At 41.6% G+C, this 27,389-nt stretch overlaps 12 non-coding genes across 12 annotated transcripts; 4 read left to right on the top strand and 8 right to left on the bottom strand.

Annotated features, from left to right (window-relative positions):
* Positions 1 to 1,309: 1,309 nt before the first annotated feature.
* TRNAL-CAA lies at positions 1,310 to 1,393 on the bottom strand. The gene has a single exon. It is a non-coding gene; the product is annotated as a tRNA-Leu (tRNA).
* A 2,151-nt stretch (positions 1,394 to 3,544) lies between these two features.
* On the bottom strand, positions 3,545 to 3,629 carry TRNAL-UAA. Its single transcript has one exon. It is a non-coding gene; the product is annotated as a tRNA-Leu (tRNA).
* Positions 3,630 to 3,969: 340 nt separating this feature from the next.
* TRNAL-CAA lies at positions 3,970 to 4,053 on the bottom strand. The gene has a single exon. It is a non-coding gene; the product is annotated as a tRNA-Leu (tRNA).
* An 846-nt stretch (positions 4,054 to 4,899) lies between these two features.
* TRNAL-UAA lies at positions 4,900 to 4,983 on the bottom strand. Its single transcript has one exon. It is a non-coding gene; the product is annotated as a tRNA-Leu (tRNA).
* A 7,042-nt stretch (positions 4,984 to 12,025) lies between these two features.
* Positions 12,026 to 12,099, top strand: TRNAN-GUU. The gene has a single exon. It is a non-coding gene; the product is annotated as a tRNA-Asn (tRNA).
* A 315-nt stretch (positions 12,100 to 12,414) lies between these two features.
* Positions 12,415 to 12,498, bottom strand: TRNAL-CAA. The gene has a single exon. It is a non-coding gene; the product is annotated as a tRNA-Leu (tRNA).
* A 522-nt stretch (positions 12,499 to 13,020) lies between these two features.
* Positions 13,021 to 13,094, top strand: TRNAN-GUU. Its single transcript has one exon. It is a non-coding gene; the product is annotated as a tRNA-Asn (tRNA).
* Positions 13,095 to 13,380: 286 nt separating this feature from the next.
* Positions 13,381 to 13,464, bottom strand: TRNAL-CAA. The gene has a single exon. It is a non-coding gene; the product is annotated as a tRNA-Leu (tRNA).
* Positions 13,465 to 13,986: 522 nt separating this feature from the next.
* On the top strand, positions 13,987 to 14,060 carry TRNAN-GUU. The gene has a single exon. It is a non-coding gene; the product is annotated as a tRNA-Asn (tRNA).
* Positions 14,061 to 14,177: 117 nt separating this feature from the next.
* TRNAL-CAA lies at positions 14,178 to 14,261 on the bottom strand. Its single transcript has one exon. It is a non-coding gene; the product is annotated as a tRNA-Leu (tRNA).
* A 522-nt stretch (positions 14,262 to 14,783) lies between these two features.
* On the top strand, positions 14,784 to 14,857 carry TRNAN-GUU. Its single transcript has one exon. It is a non-coding gene; the product is annotated as a tRNA-Asn (tRNA).
* A 117-nt stretch (positions 14,858 to 14,974) lies between these two features.
* Positions 14,975 to 15,058, bottom strand: TRNAL-CAA. Its single transcript has one exon. It is a non-coding gene; the product is annotated as a tRNA-Leu (tRNA).
* Between the last annotated feature and the right edge of the window lie 12,331 nt (positions 15,059 to 27,389).

Genomic DNA, 27,389 nt, shown 5'->3' with positions numbered 1-27,389 from the left:
AACTATATGTAGAGACATAAGAGTGGATCAAGTTCAAGTATATAGTCAAAATGATGTATAGTATAGGGATAAAGCTGAGTACCTTATTCTGAGGATACTATGGATGCGGTCCACTTTTATATATGAGATAAACAATGTGATCACTAAATTGTACATGTGGAGACATGTGAGTGGGGGCATCCTATGCGATGAGTATTGCATAAGATTGGACCATGAAGAAAATCACTCTCACTTTATGATGTCGTTTACTGTTGAGGCTGATTTTTTCACTCAATGACGAAGGTAACTCAGCCACTAAGCATGGGATGTAGACGCGCGACCAAGGCGAGCAGTGGCTGATCGTGGAAGTGTACGTCGATGATCTCATAATCACTAGAGGCAACATGAAAGTTCTTGGAAGATTAAAGAGGGAAATGTGAAAGCCTTCAAAATGAGCGACCTCGGCGCGCTCAACTACTACCTCGGCATCGAAGTGCAGCAGAGTACTATCGGCATCACCATCTGTCAAGGTGTGTATGCAAAGAAGCTACTGGAAACAGCAGGGCTGGCAGACAGTAACCCTACGAGGACGCCAATGGAGGCCCCACTTAAATTGTCTATTAATTGTTAGAGAGACAAACGAAACAATCCTAATAAGGGTGCAAGAACCTTTCCCTGGTAGGGGCATTTTAAAACTAAGGCTGATGACAGTGCCTAATGGGCAAAAATGGACAATAGCTGCTAGTAGAGGACTTGGACTTTTACAAATGAAATCAGAGCTAGTCACTAGGCGACGTGCCAGTGAGAAATCTGGGCACTTAGGAGGGGTCGAGAGTGAGATCCCACATCGATTAGAGAGGTGAATAAACATTTCTTGCAAGGGTCTGAAAACCTATCCATAGTAGATTCGGTTTAAAACCGTGAGGGTGATACCGAGACGTAACGAACGAAAGCAGACAATATCAACTAATGGTAGTCTAGGATTGTAACAAGTGATTGGCTGGAATAGCTCAGTTGGTTATAGCGTGTGGCTGTTAACCACAAGGTCGGAGGTGTTCAAGCAAGCCCTCCTTCTAGCGATGTGTGTGAATGAATCATGCCTTATAATTATGTTTGGTGCTTCTCCTCCCTGGTACGAGAACTAACTAAACAATCATGTTTTGACACTTTTCAAAAGCAGTGGTGAGTTCACAATTGATATCCACCACGGAACGAGTTCTATTTCTTAGCGTTGAAAAGTTCGACACAAGCCCATAATGGTGGTGGTAGTAGATGTAGTAGATATTAACCACTTTGGCACGAGTTTTGCCTAACAATAAACATGGATGGATGTTGGAAGTGGGATTTGAACCCACACCCTCTTACGAGGACCAGAACTTGAGTCTGGCGCCTTAGACCACTCGGCCATCCTGACTACTAATTATGCATTCCTGGATTGGTTTAGGAGGGGAATTTATCATTCCGTATATGGGTGTGTAAATGTCTCCCAAGTAGACGCGTTTAAAAACTGTGAGGCTGACGACGATACGTAACGGATTAAAATAGATAATATCTACTGGCTGTTGGAGAGTGGAACGAAAAAATCCTAATAAGGGTGCGAAAACATCTCCATAGGCACGTTTTAAAACTGTTTGGCTCATGGCAATACCTACTGGGCAAGAATGAACAATGTGGGCTTGGACTTTTACAAATGAAATCAGAGCTAGTCACTAGGCGATGTGCCAGTGAGGACGCTTGGCACTCAGAAGGGGTCGATAGTGAGATCCCACATCGATTAGAGAGGTGAAGAAACATTTCTTGCAAGGGTTCTGAAAACCTATCCATAGTAGATTCGGTTTAAAACCGTGACGGAGATACCGAGACGTAACGAACGAAAATAGACAATATCAACTAACGGTGGTCTAGAATTGTAACAAATGATTGGCTGGAATAGCTCATGGCAATACCTACTGGGCAAGAATGAACAATGTGGGCTTGGACTTTTACAAATGAAATCAGAGCTAGTCACTAGGCGATGTGCCAGTGAGGACGCTTGGCACTCAGAAGGGGTCGATAGTGAGATCCCACATCGATTAGAGAGGTGAAGAAACATTTCTTGCAAGGGTTCTGAAAACCTATCCATAGTAGATTCGGTTTAAAACCGTGACGGAGATACCGAGACGTAACGAACGAAAATAGACAATATCAACTAACGGTGGTCTAGAATTGTAACAAATGATTGGCTGGAATAGCTGAACGAAAATAGACAATATCAACTAACGGTGGTCTAGAATTGTAACAAATGATTGGCTGGAATAGCTCATGGCAATACCTACTGGGCAAGAATGAACAATGTGGGCTTGGACTTTTACAAATGAAATCAGAGCTAGTCACTAGGCGATGTGCCAGTGAGGACGCTTGGCACTCAGAAGGGGTCGATAGTGAAATCAGAGCTAGTCACTAGGCGATGTGCCAGTGAGGACGCTTGGCACTCAGAAGGGGTCGATAGTGAGATCCCACATCGATTAGAGAGGTGAAGAAACATTTCTTGCAAGGGTTCTGAAAACCTATCCATAGTAGATTCGGTTTAAAACCGTGACGGAGATACCGAGACGTAACGAACGAAAATAGACAATATCAACTAACGGTGGTCTAGAATTGTAACAAATGATTGGCTGGAATAGCTGAACGAAAATAGACAATATCAACTAACGGTGGTCTAGAATTGTAACAAATGATTGGCTGGAATAGCTCATGGCAATACCTACTGGGCAAGAATGAACAATGTGGGCTTGGACTTTTACAAATGAAATCAGAGCTAGTCACTAGGCGATGTGCCAGTGAGGACGCTTGGCACTCAGAAGGGGTCGATAGTGAGATCCCACATCGATTAGAGAGGTGAAGAAACATTTCTTGCAAGGGTTCTGAAAACCTATCCATAGTAGATTCGGTTTAAAACCGTGACGGAGATACCGAGACGTAACGAACGAAAATAGACAATATCAACTAACGGTGGTCTAGAATTGTAACAAATGATTGGCTGGAATAGCTCATGGCAATACCTACTGGGCAAGAATGAACAATGTGGGCTTGGACTTTTACAAATGAAATCAGAGCTAGTCACTAGGCGATGTGCCAGTGAGGACGCTTGGCACTCAGAAGGGGTCGATAGTGAGATCCCACATCGATTAGAGAGGTGAAGAAACATTTCTTGCAAGGGTCTGAAAACCTATCCATAGTAGATTCGGTTTAAAACCGTGACGGAGATACCGAGATGTAACGAACGACCACAAGGTTGGAGGTTTAAGTGCTCTTTCTAGAGATGTGTGAATGATGTGTTTCTTATAATTGTGTTTGGTTTTTCTCCCTAGTGCAAATTTTCAATCAACATCGATTTGTGATGGTCTTGTGTACGAGAACTGACTAAACAATCAATTTTTGAAACTTTTAATGTTCACAATTGATATCCACCACGGAACGAGTTCCATTTCATAGCGTTGCAAAGTTAGACACAAGCCCATAACGGTGGTAGTAGATATATTATCCACTTTGGCACGAGTTTTTCCTAACCAATAACATGGATGGATGTCAAAGGTTGGATTTGAACCCACGCCCCTCTTATGAGGACCAGAACTTAAGTCTGGCGCCTTAGACCACTCGGCCATCCTGACTACTAATTGTTCGTTTCTGGATTGGTTTGAGAGGGGAATTTATCATTCCGTATATGGCTGTTGGAGAGAGGAACGAAACAATCAGAGCTAGTCACGTGCTACTGAGGACGCTTGGCCATCGATTAGAGAGGTGAAGAAGATACATAACAAACGGAGGTTCAAGCCCCTCCTTCTAGTGCCTTATAATTGTGTTTGGTGCTTCTCCTTAGTACAAATTTTCAACATCGATTTGGGATGGTCTTCTTGCACGAGTTTTGCCTAGTACACAAGCCAATAATGGTGGTGGTAGTAGATATTATCCACTTTGGCACAAGTTTTGCCTAACAATAACATGGATGGATGTTAGAAGTGGGATTTGAACCCACGCCCTCTTACGAGGACCAGAACTTGAGTCTGGCGCCTTAGACCACTCGACCATCCTGACTACTAATTGTGCATTCCTGGATTGGTTTGGGAGGGGAATTTATCATTTCGTATATGGGTGTGTAAACGTCTCCCAAGTAGACGCGTTTTAAAACTGTGAGGCTGACGACGATACGTAACGGATTAAAATAGATAATATCTACTGGTTGTTGGAGAGAGGAAAGAAACAATCCTAATAAGGGTGCGAAAACCTCTCCGTAATAGGCGCATTTTAAAACTGTGAGGCTCATGACAATACCTACTGGGAAAGAATGACAATGTCTGCTGGCAGTGGGTTTGGACTTTAACGAATTAAATCAGAGCTAGTAACTAGGCGATGTGCCAGTGAGGACGCTTGGCACTCAGAAGGGGTCGATAGTGAGATCCCACATCGATTAGAGAGGTGAAGAAACATTTCTTGCAAGGGTCTAAAAACCTATCCATAGTAGATTCGGTTTAAAACTGTGAGGGATATACTGAGACGTAACGAATGAAAGCAGACAATATCAACTAACGGTGGTCTTGGATTGTAACAAATGATTGGCTGGAATGGCTCAGTTGGTTAGAGCGTGTTGCTGTTAACCACTAGGCCGGAGGTTTAGGCCCTCCTTCTAGCGATGTGTGAATGAAGCCGCCTTATAATTGTGTTTCATGCTACTCCTCCCTGGTGATGGTCTCGTGCACGAGAACTAACTAAACAATCATGTTTTGACACTTTTAAAAAGCAGTGGTGAATTCACAATTGATATCCACCACGGAGCGAGTTCCATTTCTTAGCGTTGAAAAGTTCGACAACAAGCCCAGAACGGTGGTAGTAGATATTATACACTTTGGCATGAGTTTTGCCTAACACAATAATATGGATGGATGTTAGAAGTGGGATTTGAACCCACGCCCTCTTACGAGGACCAGAACTTAAGTCTGGCGCCTTAGACCACTCGGCCATCCTGACTACTAATTGTGCGTTCCTGGATTGGTTTTCGAGGTGAATTTATCATTCCATATATGGGTGTGTAAACGTCTCCCAAGTAGACGCGTTTTAAAACTATGAGGCTGACGACGATACGTAACAGATTAAAATAGATAATATCTACTAGCTGTTGGAGAGAGGAACGAAACAATCCTAATAAGGGTGCGAAAACCTCTCCCTAATAGGCGCGTTTTAAAATTGTGAGGCCCATGGCAATACCTACTGGGCAAGAATGAACAATGTCTAGTAGCAGTGGGCTTGAACTTTTAAAAATGAAATCAGAGCTAGTCACTAGGCGATGTGCCAGTGAGGACGCTTGGTGTCACGGTCATGCTTGTCCAGGGCATGTTGCCCATGGCCGCATGCCCATGACAAGCCAAACCCTTGTCATGTCTTTGCATTCTAGTGTTTTTCCTTTTGTAATTCTAGAGCGTATGACACCTCAAAAATATCATGTCTAGGCCTGCCAGAACTAAAATGGCCCAGAATGTACTATAGGGGATATGACTAGTCGTCAACTTCTCCCTACCCAAGGTTATATATGCTAAGCCGTTGCTATCTTTCTCTTACTTGCTTATATAACGTCTCTTTCTAAAATCTCTCTCTCTCCTCGTTTTCTAAAACCTTCTTTTAAAATCGAGGCTAGAGGCTCGACCGTACGTCGCTTGGCCGTAGGCGACGCAAGAACAAATTGGCTTAACTCACTTGCCGCTGGAGAGTGAGTGCCGCACAATCGCTAGTCCGCTGCCTTTGAAAGTGCGATTGTGTCAACTGGTATCAGAGCTTTGTTAGCTCCGTAACGTCATACAGACCGAGATCATGTCGACGACAAAGTCGACACCCAAAGCACAAGCCGACCGGCTTACGCTAATAGAGGAGGAAATGTTGTTCCTCAAAGAAGTCCCTGACACCCTCCGTTTCCTGGAAACACGGGTGACCGAACTGAGTGAGAAAGTCGTCCAAGTCGACGCAATGGGCAACCGCCTGGATGGGTTGCCAATCGCAGAACTGATGTTTCGAGTGACCTCGCTCGAAGAGAGAGTTGCTCCTACGAGCAGCCCAAAACCGTCTGATAGTCCGCATAGCTCTGTCGCACCCAAAGAGGGACGTGGCGAAGAGTTCGAAGTACTACAAAACACAATGATGAGTTTGTTCAATGGACTGGCTGATGAATTCAGAACAACAGTCGACGACCTCCAAGAAAGGATGGCCGCCATGAGCACTCGAATTGAAATTACCATGAAAGCCGTGGAAGGTGTCGCGGCTGGACAAACTAATACAGGATCCAACAAACTAAGGTTCCCAGACCCTAGAGCCTTCAAAGGGAATCGGGACGCCAAAGAGTTGGAGAACTTCATCTTTGACGTCGAACAGTACTTCAAAGCCACAGCTGCTTGTACCGACGACAAGAAGGTGACTGTAGCCGCGATGTATCTCATAGACGACGCCAAACTGTGGTGGCGTACGAAGGTGCAAGACATCGAGGATGGATTGTGCACCATCGACTCATGGGAGGACCTCAAGAGAGAGTTGAGGGAACAATTCCTCCCCGAAAACGCAGGGCATATAGCAATGGAGAAAATAGTAGCCCTGAAACACACTGGAAACATACGGGACTACGTCAGACAGTTCTCAACCCTGATGCTGGATATCAGGGGCACAGCAAAGAAGGACAAGGTGTTCTTCTTTATAAATGGTCTACAGCCGTGGGCCAAAACAAAGATACATGAGAACAGGGTCCAAACCCTAGCTGCCGCAATGGCCTGTGCCGAGAGACTCGTAGACTGTGGGAACGAAGCAGGATCCCAAAGAAGAGCGACACCAGCCCCAAACAATGGGGGCAAACCATACAGACCACCAGGCCAGCGAAATGGAAGTCCCAACAGACCGAATGGATGGACGGATAGACCTCCTCAGAACAATCAAGCGGGGACTTCTCGAGGGCATTACCATCAAAAGAACCACCCGACGACACCTTTGCAATGCATGCTGTGTAAAGGCCCCCACAAAGTATCATACTGTCCTCATCGGGCCTCTCTCACTGCACTTCAAGTGTCCATTCAAGAGAGCAATGAAGCAAGGGTCGAGACTTTGCTAGACAAGAAGGAAGATCACGACAACCCCCGAATGGGCGCACTCAAATTCTTGTCAGCCCTCCAACGGAAAGTCGAACCGAAGGAGGTACTAGAGAAAGGGCTCATGTTCGTAGATGCCACAATAAACTCTCAACCGAGCAAGAGCACTCTGATAGACTCTGGAGCAACCCACAACTTCATTGCCGATCAAGAAGCCAAAAGATTGGGACTCACCATAGGAAAAGACCCGGGGAAAATGAAAGCTGTCAATTCCGAGGCCTTGCCTATTGTGGGAGTTTCCAAGAGAGTCCCCTTCAAAATAGGGGATTGGACTGGAGAGCTAGACCTTGTCGTGGTTCGCATGGATGACTTCGACGTGGTACTTGGGATGGAGTTCCTCCTAGAACACAAGGTCATCCCAATGCCATTAGCAAAATGCTTGGTGATCACCGACCGTAATCCCACAGTAATACCTGCAAGCATCAAGCAACCAGGTAATCTTCGAATGATCTCGGCCATACAACTGAAAAGGGGACTCGCAAGAGAGGAACCTACATTTTTGGCCATACCACTGATAGAAGAAGCAACCACCGAAGAGACTGTCCCAGAGGAAATCAAGGAAGTACTATACAGCTATACCGACATCATGCCAGAGAGTCTACCACAAACACTACCACCTCGTCGAGGCATTGACCACGAAATCGAACTCCTTCCCGGAGTTAAGCCGCCAGCAAAGAACGCATACCGGATGGCTCCGCCCGAGCTAGCCGAATTGAGGAAACAACTAGATGAGTTGTTGAAGGCGGGATTCATTCGCCCGGCAAAGGCCCCTTATGGAGCCCCCGTACTATTCCAGAAGAAGAAAGATGGGACGTTGCGTCTATGCATAGACTATAGAGCCTTAAACAAGGTGACAGTACGCAACAAATATCCTCTGCCGATAATATCCGACTTGTTCGACCAACTTCACGGGGCCAAGTACTTCACGAAGTTGGACTTACGATCAGGATATTATCAAGTACGGATTGCCGAAGGGGACGAACCCAAGACGACGTGCGTAACAAGATATGGGGCCTTTGAATTCCTAGTAATGCCCTTTGGCTTGACAAACGCCCCAGCTACATTCTGCACGTTGATGAACCAGGTCTTCTACGAATACCTGGATCAGTTCGTCATAGTATACCTCGACGACATTGTTGTTTATAGCACAACCCTCGAGGAACACAAAGTGCATTTGAAGTTAGTGTTTGACAAGCTCCGGCAGAACCAGCTGTATGTGAAGAAGGAGAAATGTGCATTCGCACAAACATGCATCAACTTCCTTGGACACGTCGTCAGATGTGGACAAATCAGTATGGATAGCGACAAGATAAAAGCTATCCAAGAATGGAAGGTTCCTACTTCCGTATCTGAATTGCGGTCCTTCTTAGGACTAGCCAACTATTATAGGCGGTTCGTCGAAGGGTTTTCACGACGAGCCGCCCCATTGACAGAGCTGTTGAAGAAAGACCACCCGTGGTTGTGGTCGAATGATTGTCAAATGGCCTTTGAAAATCTGAAAACAACCATGACGAGGGGTCCTGTCCTCGGGTTGGTAGATGTCACAAAGCCATTTGAAGTAGAAACCGATGCTTCCGACTTTGCTCTCGGTGGAGTCCTCATTCAAGAAGGCCACCCCATCGCTTACGAAAGTCGAAAGCTCAACGATGCTGAACGAAGATACACTGTCTCCGAGAAAGAAATGCTGGCTGTAGTCCATTGCCTTCGAGTCTGGAGACAGTATCTCTTAGGATCACAGTTCGTAGTGAAGACGGATAACAGCGCCACTTGCCACTTCTTTGATCAACCAAAATTAACAGCAAAACAAGCCCGGTGGCAGGAGTCGTTGGCCGAATTCGACTTCAAGTTCGAACACAAAGCAGGGAAGAGTAATCAAGCAGCCGACGCGTTGAGTCGGAAGGGCGAACATGCGGCCCTGTGCATGTTAGCCCACATTCACTCAAGTAAGATCGATGGATCGATGCGCGACATCATCAAAGAACATTTACACAAAGACCCATCGGCCAAAGCTGTTGTCGAACTAGCTAAGGCTGGAAAGACACGGCAGTTTTGGGTTGAGGGGGACCTCCTGATAACCAAAGGAAACAGGTTGTACGTCCCAAGAACGGGGGAACTGCGGAAGAAACTCATTCAGGAATGTCACGATACCTTGTGGGCCGGACATCCTGGGTGGCAAAGAACATACGCCCTAATAAAGAAGGGGTACTTCTGGCCAAACATGCGAGACGACATCATGCAATACACCAAGACGTGCCTCATCTGCCAACAGGATAAGGTCGAGAAAGCCAAAGTCTCTGGACTCTTGGAACCTCTACCTGTGCCAACAAGACCCTGGGAAAGTGTATCTCTTGACTTCATAACACACCTCCCAAAAGTCGGGGAATGTGACGCCATCTTGGTTATTGTAGACCGGTTTTCAAAATATGCGACATTCATCCCCACTCCCAAATTATGCTCGGCGGAACTCACAGCCCAACTGTTTTTCAAACACGTTGTAAAGCTATCGGGCATTCCGTCGAGCATCATCAGTGATAGGGATGGCAGATTCATTGGGACATTCTGGACTGAGTTATTCGCTTTCTTGGGAACAACCTTAAACATCTCCTCGAGTTATCACCCTCAAACCGATGGACAGACAGAACGGTTCAATTGCTTGCTCGAAGAATACTTACGTCACTTCGTCGACGCTCGCCAAAAGAACTGGATACAATTGTTAGATGTCGCCCAATTTTGCTTCAATTGTCAAACAAGCTCGTCTACAGGGAAGAGTCCCTTCGAAATTGTAAGTTGACGACAACCGGCCTTACCCCATATTATTGATCATCCTTATGCAGGAAAAAACCCTCAAGCTCACAACTTTACAAGAGAATGGAAGCAGACGACAGATATAGCCCGGGCATATTTAGAGAAGGCTTCCAAGCATATGAAGAAATGGGCGGACAAGAAGCGTCGCCCCCTTCAATTCCGTGCAGGAGATCAAGTCCTTATCAAGCTGAGACCAGAACAGATCAGATTTCGTAGCCGAAAGGACCAGAGACTAGTTCGTAAATATGAAGGCCCGGTTGAAGTCCTTAAAAAGATCGAGGCTACCTCCTACCGAGTTGCACTACCCGCATGGATGAAAATCCACCCCGTCATTCATGTGAGCAACTTGAAGCCCTATCACCCTGATCCAGACGACGACCAACAAAATGCAACCACAAGACTGAACATCGATCTGCAGCAAAAAGAAACAAAGGAAGTGGAAGAGATCCTAGCCGACAGGGTTAGGAAGATAGGAAGACCTGTACGGACGATTCGTGAATTCCTTATCAAATGGAAGAATCTCCCTAAAGAGGAAACAAGCTGGGAACGCGCCGAAGATCTGAACTCCGCCGCCACCCACATCGCAAGGTATGAAAGTCGTTGGTTGACAGGGACGTCAACCAATTAGGTGGGGGAGGATGTCACGGCCATGCTTGTCTAGGGCATGTTGCCCATGGCCGCATGCCCATGACAAGCCAAACCCTTGTCATGTCTTTGCATTCTAGTGTTTTTCCTTTTGTAATTCTAGAGCGTATGACACCTCAAAAATATCATGTCTAGGCCCGCCAGAACTAAAATGGCCCAGAATGTACTATAGGGGAATATGACTAGTCGTCAACTTCTCCCTACCCAAGGTTATATATGCTAAGCTGTTGTTATCTTTCTCTTGCTTGCTTATATAACGTCTCTTTCTAAAATCTCTCTTTCTAAAATCTCTCTCTCTCCTCGTTTTCTAAAACCTTCTTTTAAAACCGAGGCTAGAGGCTCGACCGTACGTCGCTTGGCCGTAGGCGACGCAAGAACAAATTGGCTTAACTCACTTGTCGCTGGAGAGTGAGTGCTGCACAATCGCTAGTCCGCTGCCTTCGAAAGTGCGATTGTGTCACTTGGCACTCAGAAGGGGTCGATAGTGAGATCCCACATCGACTAGAGAGGTAAAGAAACATTTCTTGCAAGGGTCTGAAAACCTATCCACAGTAGATTCAGTTTAAAACCGTGAGAGATACCGAGACTTAACGAACGAAAGCAGACAATATCAACTAACGGTGGTCTTGGATTGTAACAAAATATTGGCTGGAATAGCTCCGTTTGCACCAGGTTGGAGGTTCAAGCCCTCCTTCTAGCGATGTGTGAATGAAGTGTGCCTTATAATTGTGTTTGGTACTTCTCCCTAGTACAAATTTTCAATCAACATCGATTTGGGATGGTCTCATTTACGAGAACTGACAAAACAATCATGTTTTGACGCTTTTAATGTTCACAATTGATATCCACCACAGAACGAGTTCCCTTTTTTAGGGTTGAAAAGTTAGACACGAGCCCATAACGGTGGTAGTAGATATTATCCACTTTGCCACGAGTTTTGCCTAACCAATAAACATCGATGGATGTTAGAAGTGGGATTTGAACCCACGCCCTCTTACGAGGACCAGAACTTGGCTGACGCGTTTTAAAACTATTTGGCTGACGACGATACGTAACGGATTAAAATAGATAATATCTACTGGCTGTTGCAGAGAGAAATGAAACAATCCTAATAAGGGTTCGAAAACCTCTCCCTAATAGGCGCATGGCAATACCTACTGGGCAAGAATGAACAATGTCTGCTGGCAGTGGGTTTGGAATTTTACAAATGAAATAAGAGCTAGCCACTAGGCGATGTGCCAGTGAGGATGCTTGGCACTCAGAAGGGATCGATAGTGAGATCCCACATCGATTAGAGAGGTGAAGAAACATTTCTTGCAAGGGTCTGAAAACCTATCCATAGTAGATTCAGTTTAAAACCGTGAGGGAGATACCGAGACGTAACGAACGAAAGCAGACAATATCAACTAATGGTGGTCTTGGGTTGTAGCAAATGATTGGCTGGAATAGCTCAGTTGGTTAGAGCGTGTGGCTGTTAACCACAAGGTCGGAGGTTCAAGCCCTCCTTCTAGCGATGTGTGAATGAAGCATGCCCTATAATTGTGTTTGGTTCTTCTTCTCCACCCTGGTCCAAATTTTCAATCAACATCGATTTGTGAGTGTCTCGTGTACGAGAACTAACTAAACAATCATGTTTTGACACTTTTAAAAAGCAGTGCTGAGTTCACAATTGATATCCACCACGAAACCAGTTCCATTTCTTAGCGTTGAAAATTTCGACACAATTCCATAACGGTTGTTAGTAGATACTATCCACTTTGGCGCGGTAATAGTAGATATTATCCACTTTGGCACGAGTTTTGCCTAACAATAAACATGGATGGATGGATGTCAGAAGTGGGATTTGAACCCACGCCCTCTTACGAGGACCAGAACTTGAGTCTGGCGCCTTAAACCACTCGGCCATCCTGACTACTAATTGTGCATTCCTGGATTGGTTTGGGAGGGGAATTTATCATTCCGTATATGGGTGTGTAAACGTCTCCCAAGTAGACGCGTTTAAAAACTGTGAGGCTGACGACGATACGTAACGGATTAAAATAGATAATATCTACTGGCTGTTGGAGAGAGGAACGAAACAATCCTAATAAGGGTGCGAAAACCTCTCCCTAATAGGCGCGTTTTAAAACTGTGAGGCTCATGGCAATACCTACTGGGCAAGGATGAACAATGTCTGCTGGCAGTGGGCTTGGACTTTTACAAATGAAATCAGAGCTAGTCACTAGGCGATGTGCCAGTGAGGACGCTTGGCACTCAGAAGGGGTCGATAGTGAGATCCCACATCGATTAGAGAGGTGAAGAAACATTTCTTGCAAGGGTCTGAAAACTTATCCATAGTAGATTCGGTTTAAAACCGTGAGGGAGATACCGAGACGTAACGAACGAAAGCAGACAATATCAACTAAAGGTGGTCTTGGATTGTAGTGAATGATTGGCTGGAATAGCTCAGTTGGTTAGAGCGTGTGGCTGTTAACCACAAGGTCGGAGGTTCAAGCCCTCCTTCTAGCGATGTGTGAATGAAGCATGCCCTATAATTGTGTTTGGTTCTTCTTCTCCACCCTGGTCTAAATTTTCAATCAACATCGATTTGTAAGTGTCTCGTGTACGAGAACTAACTAAACAATCATGTTTTGACACTTTTAAAAAGCAGTGCTGAGTTCACAATTGATATTCCACCACGAAACCAGTTCCATTTCTTAGCGTTGAAAATTTCGACACAATTCCATAACGATTGTTAGTAGATACTATCCACTTTGGCACGAGTTTTGCCTAACAATAAACATGGATGGATGGATGTCAGAAGTGGGATTTGAACCCACGCCCTCTTACGAGGACCAGAACTTGAGTCTGGCGCCTTAAACCACTCGGCCATCCTGACTACTAATTGTGCATTCCTAGATTGGTTTGGGAGGGGAATTTATCATTCCGTATATGGGTGTGTAAACGTCTCCCAAGTAGACGCGTTTAAAAACTGTGAGGCTGACGACGATACGTAACGGAATAAAATAGATAATATCTACTGGCTGTTGGAGATAGGAACGAAACAATCCTAATAAGGATGCGAAAACCTCTCCCTAATAGGCGCGTTTTAAAACTGTGAGGCTCATTGATATACCTACTGGGCAAGGTTGAACAATGTCTGCTGGTAGTGGGCTTGGACTTTTACAAATGAACACAGAGCTAATCACTAGGCGATGTGCCAGTGAGGACGCTTGGCACTCAAAAGGGATCGATAGTGAGATCCCACATCGATTAGAGAGGTGAAGAAACATTTCTTGCAAGGGTCTGAAAACTTATCCATAGTAGATTCGGTTTAAAACCGTGAGGGAGATACCGAGACGTAACGAACGAAAGCAGACAATATCAACTAAAGGTGGTCTTGGATTGTAGTGAATGATTGGTTGGAATAGCTCAGTTGGTTAGAGCGTGTGGCTGTTAACCACAAGGTCGGAGGTTCAAGCCCTCCTTCTAGCGATGTGTGAATGAAGCATGCCTTATAATTGTGTTTGGTGAGAATGAACATCGATTTGTGAATGAAGCATGCCTTATAATTGTGTTTGGTTGTTTTGCCTAACAATAAACATGGATGGATGTCAGAAGTGGGATTTGAACCCACGCCCTCTTACGAGGACCAGGACTTGAGTCTGGCACCTTAGACCATTCGGCCATCCTGACCACTAATTTTGCATTCCTGGATTGGTTTGGGAGGGGAATTTATCATTCCGTATATGGGTGTGTAAACGTCTCCCAAGTAGACGCGTTTAAAAACTGTGAGGCTGACGACGATACGTAACGGATTAAAATAGATAATATCTACTGGCTGTTGGAGAGAGGAACGAAACAATCCTAATAAGGATGCGAAAACCTCTCCCTAATAGGCGCGTTTTAAAACTGTGAGGCTCATTGATATACCTACTGGGCAAGGTTGAACAATGTCTGCTGGTAGTGGGCTTGGACTTTTACAAATGAACACAGAGCTAATCACTAGGCGATGTGCCAGTGAGGACGCTTGGCACTCAAAAGGGATCGATAGTGAGATCCCACATCGATTAGAGAGGTGAAGAAACATTTCTTGCAAGGGTCTGAAAACTTATCCATAGTAGATTCGGTTTAAAACCGTGAGGGAGATACCGAGACGTAACGAACGAAAGCAGACAATATCAACTAAAGGTGGTCTTGGATTGTAGTGAATGATTGGTTGGAATAGCTCAGTTGGTTAGAGCGTGTGGCTGTTAACCACAAGGTCGGAGGTTCAAGCCCTCCTTCTAGCGATGTGTGAATGAAGCATGCCTTATAATTGTGTTTGGTGAGAATGAACATCGATTTGTGAATGAAGCATGCCTTATAATTGTGTTTGGTTGTTTTGCCTAACAATAAACATGGATGGATGTCAGAAGTGGGATTTGAACCCACGCCCTCTTACGAGGACCAGGACTTGAGTCTGGCACCTTAGACCATTCGGCCATCCTGACCACTAATTTTGCATTCCTGGATTGGTTTGGGAGGGGAATTTATCATTCCGTATATGGGTGTGTAAACGTCTCCCAAGTAGACGCGTTTAAAAACTGTGAGGCTGACGACGATAGGTAACGGGTGCGAAAATCTCTCCCTAATAGGCGCGTTTTAAAACTGTGAGGCCCATGGAAATACCTACTGGGCAAGAATGAACAATGTCTGGTAGTAGTGGGCTTGGACTTTTACAAATGAAATCAGAGCTAGTCACTAGGCGATGTGCCAGTGAGGACGCTTGGCACTCAGAAGGGGTTGATAGTAAGATCCCACATCGATTAGAGAGGTGAAGAAACATTTCTTGCATGGGTCTGAAAACCTATCCATAGTAGATTTGGTTTAAAACCGTGAGGGAGATATCGAGACGTAACGAACGAAAGCAGAAAATATCAACTAACGGTGGTCTTGGATTAAAGCAAATGATTGGTTGGAATAGCTCAGTTGGTTATAGCGTGTGGCTGTTAATCACAAGGTCGGATTGTCAAGCCCTCCTTCTAGCGATGTGTGAATGAAGCATGCCTTATAATTGTGTTCTGTGCTTCTCCTCCCTGGATTTGTGATGGGTCTTGTGTACGAGAACTAACTAAACAATCATGTTTTGACACTTTTAAAAAGCAGTGTTGAGGTTCAATTGATATCCACCATGGCACGAGGTGTTGAGGTTCAATTGATATCCACCATGGCACGAGTTTTGCTGGATGTCAAAAGCGGGATTTGAACCCACGCCCTCTTACGAGGACCAAAACTTGAGTCTGGCGCCTTAGACCATCTTGACTACTAATTTTTCATTCCTTTATTGTTTTGGGAGGGGAATTTATCATTCCGTATACGGGTGTGTAAACGTCTCCCAAGTAGACGCATTTTAAAATTGTGAGGCTGACGACGATACGTAACGGATTAAAATAGATAATATCTACTGGCTGTTGGAGAGAGGAACGAAACAATCCTAATAAGGGTGCGAAAACTTCTCCCTAATAGGCACGTTTTAAAACTGTGAGACTCATGGCAATACCTCCTAGGCAAGAATGAACAATGTCTGTTAGCAGTGGGCTTGGACTTTTACAAATGAAATCAGAGCTAGTTACTAGGCGATGTGCCAGTGAGGACTCTTGGCATTCAGAAGTAGTTGATAGTGAGATCCCAGATCATGAACAATGTCTGCTAGCAGCTGGCTTGGACTTTTACAAATGAAATCAGAGCTAGTTACTTTGCACAAGAAATGAAATCAGAGCTAGTTACTTGGCACAACAAATGAAATCAGAGCTAGTTACTAGGCGACATGCCAGTGAGGACTCTTGGCATTCAGAAGGAGTTGATAGTGAGATCCCAGATCATGAACAATGTCTGCTAGCAGTGGGCTTGGACTTTTACAAATGAAATCAGAGCTAGTTACTAGGCGATGTGCCAGTGAGGACTCTTGGCATTCAGAAGGAGTTGATAGTAAGATCCCAGATCGATTAGAGAGAACGACGATGCGTAACGGATTAAAGTAGATAATATCTATTGGTTGTTGGAGAGAGGAACGATGCGTAACGGATTAAAGTAGATAATATCTATTGGCTGTTGGAGAGAGGAACGAAACAATCCTAATAATGGTGCGAAAACCTCTCCCTAATATGTACGTTTTAAAACTGTGAGACTCATGACAATACGTACTAGGCAAGAATTAACAATGTCTACTAGCAGTTGGCTTGGACTTTAGCAGTGGGCTTGGACTTTTACAAATGAAATCATAGCTAGTCACTATGCGATGTGCCAGCGAGGACTTTTGGCATCAGAAGGTGTTGATAGTGAGATCCCAGATCGATTAGAGAGGTGAAGAAACATAGGCGATGTGCCAGTGAGGACTTTTGGCATTCAGAAGGGGTTGATAGTGAGATCCCAGATCCATTAGAGAGGTGAAGAAACATTTCTTGCAAGGGTCTAAAAACCTATCCATAGTAGATTCGGTTTAAAACTGTGAGGTTGATAACGAAGTTAAAATATCATCACTAGCCCAATAGGGTTAAGCCCAACCATTGGATGAGTGACTATATTTCTGTTAAGAAAATAATTGATTTTAGGAATAAATTTAAGAAAATGATTTAGGTATTTTAGGAAAATGTTGAGAAATTTTTGGAATAGATTTACTATATCTAGTACCCCTCCACCGACCCTAAATTTCCACATACTCAGAGTCTCTACTAAAGTTTCATGCTTATAACTCTTATATGAGTCATGGTTGTGTTTAAATACGAAATACTTAAATTTAGAAAAAATAAAAACAAATACAAAATAATTTAAAACAATGAAATGCAAATTCTAACTTCAATTAGAAATTTAAATGAGTCTACTCTATGCACGTGTCACAGTCTCTACTCGTGATGCCGCCGTCCTCCATACAAGTGCACCTTGTCTTCACCTGGAAAATGATGTGGCACACGGCTTGAGTATTTCAAAGAATACTCAGTAAGTGGCCGCACTATAGGGGGCCATGCAAATGCAAACACATGCAATCATGATTTAAGAACATATCTCTAATCATCTTAAGGGGTGCCTCGACAAGTTGGATGTGTAGTACTTCCCTACACACAATTCACACGTGTGAGTGTGAATCTCCAGGGCTCTCGCACACCTTTTGTCCCTCTGGTCAAGCTAATCTGTAGCGACGTCCAGAGGTCAGCGAAACTCCATAGTGTCATGCACCTCATGAACACCCTCATCTGTGTGCATTTGTGCTCGTGCACATTCGCACTCATCATCATACTGTGCGCATCCGCACTCATCATCTCTAAAGGAAGTAGCCTTATGCTTATGATTATACAATATGCATGAGGTCCCTCTAAATCCATCATAATGTCTCTTCTGACACAACCTTCTAGTCTCATCTCTTTGTTAATCTAGGTAATACATACTCATGGATATTTATATTAATATCATTTTCATGCTCTTAGAGTTGTGTCCTATGTCGATCTAATGACATGATGCAATATGGCACTCATCATCATATAACATGCTCAAGCAATCATCATACTCATCATATTGCCATAAAGTGCATCAAGCATATCAAATACGTCATTCATCGAAATATATATATACTATGCACATCATCAAACATCATAACTCATATATCATCATAACTCATACATTATCATACATTCGTACATCATCATATACTAGTATACGACATCATACATCGTCATAACTCATACATCATCACATACTATCATATGACATCGTCCGACACAGTTCATACATCATCATAATTTATACAATTTTTAGCCTATCCTATAGTAAGTTCACTTACCTGATTAGCTTAGGCGGGTGTTATCAATTTATCCTTAATGAAAGTTCGATTTTGTCCTTTGTATTCAAGTCAACCTATATGAATCCATGATATCAATTTCCCGTTCAACTTTCTAACTCTTACAATGGTTCATGTGCTAGACTTCATGCGAGCATTACAGACTTTGCATGAGTAAAGTCTTGGAACGGTTATAACATCCATCTATATAATATATATATATATATATAACTCTATTTTTATTAAGATTTCATTTTCTAGTATTACCATCTTAAGAATTTGATGGAATTATTTGAAGTGACAGTATTTCGTGCTTTCTTGCCATTTGATATTTAATTTGACCTTTCATTTTCTATATGTACTCTCCTTATCTTTTAATATTTGTTGCCTTATGATATTTCTAATCTTTCATTTTTTTGTTGCCGTCTAATATTTATGATCTTTCATTTTCTTATTGATATTTAATCTGATCTTCCATTTTCTTTGTGTGTACATGTACCTCCCTTTATCTTTTAATTTGTGTTCAGAAATATTTTCTCTTACTTCCAAATCTTTCACATTTATTATTAGCCAATTTTTAATCAGTTCTTTACTCTTAATTTTTTTTTTTGTTTTATTTTGTTGTTAATAGTATTATGTATTTTCCCTTTTTTTTTCTTTTGATTTTGTTAGGCCTTTCTCCTGCCTATTTTTATTCTTTATATTCTAATGGATTCTTCTTCCCCAGATCTTTCATGTTTCTACATTTTTGTTTTCTTGTTTCAATTTTGGATTCTCTGTATTTTTCTTCCTTGTATTCTAATGGATCTTTCTTTCCGAATCTTTCCTGTTTCTTTATTATTATTATTTTTTTATTCTTGATTTACATTCATAGATAGTATTAGTTTCTAATTTAATCATCATTTAGCTAATGATTTACCATAATTCATACAAAATTATTGACCTAAATAATTGTGAAGTCAAGATTTTAGATATAATTGGTTGTGATTTCCTAGAATGAAATTTAGGATAAACTAAAAGGAATGATTTAATGTGTACCATTACAACCACACCCCTCTTCACGTAAATCTACGCCTACCGGTGAAGGCCATTTTCATTTTCTACGGGTGAAGGCCATTTTCGTTTTTCTCAAATCTGACGTTTTTTTTCATTCTGTTTTATTTTTTTTTTCTTTTCCAAGAATAACAACATCTCTCTCATGGAAATTTACCATTTTTTTTTGTTTTTTTAGAATTGTTTGACAATTGGAGGAGGTGTTGAGACAGTTGTGGAAGAAGTTTGGTTGTATTAGCGGAGAGATGGTATTATTTACGATTTTATTATTATTTATTTATTCTATTCTATTTTATTTTGTACCGTTGTTCGAACCCTACTTAGTTCATAAATCCCAAGCAATACAAAGTAGTAGTCTATAGAGTGTTTTGTAAATCTCTTCTCGATTGATCTTAATAAAGTGTGCGAGTGTTTCCTATAGAGAGTTGTGTTCAACAATCTGGTATCAGAGCCAAGTTAGTGTGGGTTATCTGATCGCTTGGAATTCTTAGTATGCTTTGTGGTTGCAACTCTGCCTGATCTTCCACATTAGAAACAATTTCTTTAGATTAGTAGTGAGTGAGTTTCTTTTGTGTCGTAAGTAGTCTGTTACTCTACAAGTCTTGTGTCGAAAGAGCTTGTTTAGTATTACTGAGGTATAGCCAACACGATGGGTGATTTCCAAATCATTGGAGGATAAAAAAACTCAACAACAACAACTACAACACGTGGGCAACATGCATGATGTTCTATTTACAAGGACATGATCTTTGGGAGATCGTTGGCGGGTGTGAAACTATGCCGCTAGAGGATGATTCTAACGGTGCCTTGCGCAAATGGAGAATCAAAGCAGGTAGACGACCACAATCGGAGAAGAGATGTTAGAGCATATTTGGAATGACAAGACACCAAAAGAAGTATGGGACACGTTTGTGATGTTGTTCTCAAAGAAGAACGATACGAGGCTACAACTTCTGGAGAATGAGTTGTTGTCAATTTCACAACGTGACATGACGATTGCTCAGTACTTCCACAAGGTCAAGTAGATCTATCGGGAAATTACTGAACTGGACCCGAAGTCTGCCATTGTAGAATCTTGAACGAAGAGGATTATAATCCACGGATTGCGACCAGAATAGAGAAGCTTTATTATTGCTGTACAAGGATGATCCACTTAACCATCACTTGTAGAGTTTAAAAATTTGTTAGCCAGCCAAGAAGCCATAGCTAAACAAATAGGAGGCATCACATTGAAGGGTGAAGAAGAAGCACTCTACACAAGTGAAAATTTGAGCAATAATAGGTCGTCTACCAAACGTGGATACAATGGTGACAAAAGAAGAAGTCACCAAGGAATTGTACAACCAGGGAGAGCTTAGAAGAATGATAACAATAACTCTCATGGGAAGAGATTTGGAGGCATTTGCTACAATTGCTCGAAGAAGGGCCACATGTCTAGAGATTGTTGGTCTAAGAAAAAACCTATCGAAAGCAATGTGGCATCCTCCAACAGGGAGATGGAGGAGGAATGGGATGTAGAGGTATTGTATGCCATAGAAGAAGATGAGCTAGCACTCATGGCGATGATGGGAGACCATATCGATTATGAGAATGATTGGATCATTGATTCAGGATACCCAAACCACATGATTGACAATCAAAGTGGTGCAATGGAAGAGGGGTGTCCCTCAGAGAAGGAAGTATTACCAGGCCTTGAGCAAATTGAAGAAATTCTTCTGACAGGAGAGAAAACTGAAGAGATTCTTCCACAAAAGATGGTGGAACAAACGGTACACATTTGCTAAAGTGTTGATGTGCCTAAAGATTCAAGTGATGCTAGTGTTGGTGAACAAGAAGTGACTCAACCAAGCGAACCTAGTGAAAAACAAAGGGCACCTCAACAACTAAGACAATTAGAAATAATCCAAAAGCCATGTCTAGAGTATGCCAGCACAACTATTGTAGAAGACGAAGTTAATAAGCAAGAGATATATAAGGATGTGTCACAAAACTCGGTTTGGCAAAAAGTGATGGAGGAAGAAATTATAGCCCTGAAGCAAAATCAAACTTGGGAACTAGTGTCACGATCAAGAGATGTTAAATCTATCTTTTGCAAGTGGATTTACAAAATAAAGTATACCCCGAATGGATCAATCGTGAGATACAAAACTCAGACTGTAGATCCAAGGTTCTCTCAACAATATGGACTAGACTATGATGAAACATTTAGTCCAGTGGCAAAGATCATTATTGTACAAGTTCCTTCAGTACTTGCGGTAAATAAAGATCGAAAATTTTGGCAAATGGATATGAAGAATATTTTCTTGCATAGAGAGTTGGACCAGGAGATCTACATGAACCAAACAAATGGATTCGAAAAGGAAGTTGGAGTCCTTAGTCAGTATCTGTGAAGTCTAAAGAAGCCTCATTTGAATGCGGCTCGATGGACCTTGAGATATGTCAATCGATATCACGATACTCGAAGATCAAGCACCAGGTATGTGTTCAAGCTCAGTTCGACAACAATTTATTGGTGTAACAAAAGACAACCAACTGTATCATTGTCAACTAGAGAAGCAGAGTACAGAGCAGCGGCGGGAGCAGCTAAAAAATGTACATGGCTGAAACTTCTGATGAAAGATTGGCACCAGAAAGTTGACTATTCGATACCACTTCAATGCAACAACCAATCTGTGATTTGTCTAGTAGAAAATTCGATGTTTCATGGCAGAACAAAGCATGTGGAAGTAGTAGACTTGTCTACAAAAGAGCTAAATACTTGCCCATATGAGAGCTTTCGCTGTGGTGCAGCGAATGAGAACTAGTACTGACGGGAGTGTTAAAATATCATCATTAGCCTAATAGGGTTAAGCCCAACAATTGCATGAGTGACTATATTTATGTTAAGAAAATGATTTAGGATTTTAGGAATAAATTTAGGAAAATGATTTAGGAATTTTAAGAATAAATTTAGGAAAATGATTTAGGAATTTTAGGAATAAATTTAGGAAAATGATTTAGGGGAAAAAGTTGAAAATTTTAGGAATAGATGGACTAAATACCCTCCACCCTATTTAGTTCATGGTCCCAAGAAACACAAAGTAAATACCCTCCACTTTACTTAGTTCATTGGTCCCAAGAAACACAAAGTAAATACCCTCCACCCTACTTAGTTCATGGTCCCAAGAAACAGTAAATACCCTCCACCCTACTTAGCTCATGGTCCCAAGAAACACAAAGTAAATACCCTCCACCCTACTTAGTTGTGTTAAAGTGTGAGAGTTCCCACAAAGAGTTGTGTTCAACAAATGATACATAAGGAACGAAAGTAGACAATATCAACCAACGGTTGGTCATAATAAAGTGTGCGAGAAGGAAAGTAGACAATATTAACTAATACTAGTCTTGGATTATAAGAGATGATTGGTTGGAATAGCTTAGTTGGTTAGAGTTTGTTGGAATAACTTAGTTGGTTAGAGTTTGTTGGAATAGCTTAGTTGGTTAGAATTTGTTGGAATAGCTTAGTTGGTTAGAGTTTGTTGGAATAGCTTAGTTGGTTAGAATTTGTTGGAATAGCTTAGTTGGTTAGAGTTTGTGGCTGTTAACCACAATGTTGGAGGTTCAAGCCCTCTTTCTAGTGATTAGAATGAAGCATACCTTATAATTGTGTTTGGTGCTTCTCTCTAGTACAAATTTTCAATCAACGTTGGTTTGTTAAGCTTTTGACCCTAAGTAAATATTATCTACTTTGGCTCGCTTTTTGCCTAACAATAATATGAGATGTCAAAAGTGGGATTTTAACCCACACCATCTTACAAGGACCAGAACTTGAGTCTGGTGTCTTAGACCACATGAGCATCCTGACTCCTTACTATGCGTTCCAAGATTGGTTTGAGAGGGAATTTATCATTCCGTATATGGGTGTGTAAACGTCTCCCTAGTAGACGTGTTTTAATACTGTGAGGCTGATGACGATACGTAACGGATTAAAATAGATAATATCTACTAGCTGTTGGAGAGAGGAACGAAACAATCCTAATAAGGGTGCTAAAACCTCTTCCTAATAGGCGCGTTTTAAAACTGTGAGGCTGATGACAATACCTAATGGGCAAAAATGGACAATGTCTGTTAGCATTACGCTTGGACTTTTACAAATGATATCAAAGCTAGTCACTAGACGATGTGCCAGTGAGGACACTTGACCATTAAAAGGGGTCGATAGTGAGATCCCACATTGATTAAAGAGGTGAAGAAACATTTCTTATAAGGGTCGGAAAACCTCTCCCTAGTAGATACGGTTTAAAACCGTGAGGGAGATAATGAGACGTAACGAATGAAAGTAGACAATATCAACTAATGGTGATCTGGGATTGTAACAAATGATTGGCTGGAATAACTTCTCCCTAAATTTTTCAATCAACTTTGCTTTGTGACGTAACGTGTAAGAGAACTAACTCGAATGGTGAGTTCAATTAATATTTAAGTTCTTATCATTTGATAAAAATAATGATGCATACCTTATAATGGTGTTGGTGCTTCTCCCTAAATTTTTCAATCAAGTTTGCTTTGTGAAGTAGCGTGTAAGAGTTCAATTGATATTTAAGTTCCTTATCATTTGATAAATAATGATGCTTTCGACCCAAGCTAAATAATGATGCTTTCGACCCAAGCTAAATAATGATGCTTTCGACCCAAGCCATAGTAGATATTATCCTCTTACGAGGACCAAAACTTGAGTCTGGCACCTTAGACCACTCGGCCATCTTAACTGCTTATTATGTATTCCAGGATTGGTTTGAGAGGGGAATTTAGCATTCCGTATACGGGTGTGTAAGCGTCTCCCTAGTAGACGCGTTTTAAAACTGTGAGGCTGACGACGATACGTAACGGATTAAAATAGATAATATCTACTAGCTATTAGAGAGAGGAACGAGACAATCCTAATAAGGGTGCGAAAACCTCTCCCTAATAGGTGTGTTTTAAAACTGTGAGGCCGATGACAATACCTAATGGGCAAAAATGGACAATATCTGCTAGAGGTGGGCTTGGATTGTAACAAATGATTCGCTCGAATAGCTTAGGTTGTTAGAGCTGTGGTTGTTAACCACAAGGTGGTTCAAACCCTCCTTCTAGTGATGGGATTGAAGCATACATTATAACAGTGTTGGTGCTTCTCCCGAGTAGAAATTTTAAATCAACTTTGGTTTTTGACGTGTCATTTAAGACAACTAACTCGAACTTCAAGGTATTCTTAAAATTTTTTAATTTTTAAAAATCATGTTTTGACACTTTTAAAAGTTCAAGTGAGTTCAATTGATATCCAGCATGGTACGGAGTTCTTATCTTTTGATAAACTTATGATGCTTTCAACCCAAGCCCTCTTATGAGGACCAAAACTTGAGTCTGGCACCTTAGACCACTCGACCATCCTAACTGTTTATTGTGCAATCTCGTATTGGTTTAAGAGGTTATGAAGCATTCCTTATATGGGTGTGTAAACGGTGAGGCTGATGGCAATACCTAATGGGCCAAAATGAACAATGTTTGCTAGCAGTGCGCTTGGACTTTTAAAATGATATCAGAGCTAGTCACCAGGCGATGTGCCATTGAGGACGCTTGACCCTTAGAAGGGTTGGCTCTCCAAAGGATTTTATAAGTATATCACACGTCGATCGGAGAGGTAAAGAAACATTTATTACAAGGGTCTGAAAACCTTTCCTTAATAGATGCGGTTTAAAATCGTGAGGCTGACAACGATACGTAACGAATGAAATCAGACAATATCAATTAGAGGTGGGCTTGGATTGTAACAAATGATTGGCTGGAATAGCTCAGTTGGCTGTTAACCACAAGGTCTGAGGTTGTCACACCCTTCTTCTAGTGATGGGAATGAAGCATAAGTTACAACGATGTTTGTTCTTCTCCCTAGTAGAATTTTTCAACCAACTACGTTTTGTGATGTGGCGTGTAATAGAACTAACTGGAACTTTGATATATTCTCAAAATTTGAAGTTTTAAAATTCATATTTTTCACACCTTTATGACTCTGGTGAGTTCAATTGATATCCACGATGGTACTTTTCTTCCATGACTTAACTTTGAAAAGTTTAAATCTATGAAGTTCTTATCATTGGTAAACTAATGATACTTTCAACCCAAGCCCTCCAACACTAGTAGATATTATCCACTGAGATCCTTCATTTGTTTGAGGAGAATGAAGCATTCCTTATAAGGGTGTGTAAACGTCTCCCTAGTAGATACGTTTTAATACTGTGAGGGTGATAGAGCTACATAATGGACGAATACAGACAATATCTACTAGCGGTTGGAGAGAGGAATAAAACAATCCTTATAAGGGTGCATAAACCTCTTCGTAATAGACGTGTTTTAAAACTGTGAAGTTGATGAAAATACGTAATGGGGAAAAATGGACAATGTCTGCTAGTAGTGGGCTTGGACTTTTACCAATGATATCAGAGATAGTCACCAAGCAATGTGTCAGTGAGATGCTGGGCCCTTAAAAGGGATTGATTGGGAGATTCCACATCGATTGGAGAGGGGAAAAAGCATTTCTTACAAGGGTCTGAAACCTCTCCCTATTAGATATGATTTAAAAACGTGAGGCTAACGGTGATACGTAATAAACGAAAGCTGACAATATCTACTAGTGGTGGGTTTGTATTGTTACAACAAGGATGGAGGTTCAAGCCCTCCTTCTATGATGGGAATGAGACATTCATTATAGTGACTTTGTTAGATATAGTGGCCATCTTCTTTACCCACAAATATTTTTCACCCAACGTTATCGAAAAAATAGAAGTAACAGGGTCTAGTGAAGAAGTGGGGAAGCAAATGGGGAAGAAGGAAAATAGGAGATAACATCTGGCTTGAGAGGTTGAGAGGTCATCTGGCTTGAGAGGTTGAGAGGTAGATTATGACGTGCAAAAAATCTTTATACACAAAATTTCGTCACAAAGAAAAATTTGGCTAACATAAGTATCAAAGTGACTAGAAGTCTATCGATATCTCTCAATGCTTATCAATTTAGGATGTCATGTCCATAAATATTTGTGCATTTCTCATATTTATGCAAATATTCTACATTTTCATTTATTACAAATTTATTTGTCGCAAGATTTAGAATAGTTGACCGACCATGTGGGGGTCATGAGCAGCAATGTTTCAACACAAGGGGGAACAGATCGACGTGAAAGAACCCAAATGTAGTAAAGTCTTGTTCTCAAACCTTCCTCTTCGTCAACTATGTAAATCCCATGCATTTTTTTAGATATGATATCAAATAGCATACGTTTTAAGCTAGAAAATAAAATTTCAAGAATTGAGCATGTGTTAATGTGATGTTAATTTAAGATTAGAAATTGACTATGGAGCACAATCTACATGTTATAGGAATTTAGATCTTTGGATTAGAACTTTAATATCAAATTGACTATGGAGCACAATCTACATGTTATAGGAATTTAGATCTTTGGATTAGAACTTTAATATCAAAATTATGACATGTCTACTCTAACATGTTATAGGAATTTAGATCTTTGGATTAGAACTTTAATATCAAAATTATGACATGTCTACTCTATTCATTGACTGTATTTTCAATCTGGAGCTTAGAGAAATATCAATAATTATGAAAAAAAAACTAAATATAAAAGTTGGCTATTGTTCTAGGAAATTACTATGCAAGAATAATTAAAGCTTAGCCAAAATCAACTAGAAATAAGTCCAAAAATTTAGAAGAAAATGTAAAACACAAAGGAAAACGTTGAGTTAGCCGAAATTTGAGATTAAAACCGAACCTCTGCCTTAGAAGTTAATAGAACCCAAACCATATGTCCGTATCTGAAGCCAGGTTCGAAAATCCAAACTCATTAGTATTTTAGCCCTTAGACACGCCTGCAGCCAACCTTCCATGACCCACTTGCTTCTATCCTAGACGGATGGCGGCGTATGTAGTGGTC

The sequence above is a fragment of the Cucurbita moschata genome, unplaced genomic scaffold (genome assembly GCF_002738365.1).
Source record: "Cucurbita moschata cultivar Rifu unplaced genomic scaffold, Cmos_1.0 Cmo_Scf00095, whole genome shotgun sequence".
Lineage (NCBI taxonomy): Eukaryota > Viridiplantae > Streptophyta > Magnoliopsida > Cucurbitales > Cucurbitaceae > Cucurbita > Cucurbita moschata.
Note: the sequence above shows the minus strand (reverse complement) of the source record. Positions and strands in the feature narration are given on the sequence as shown.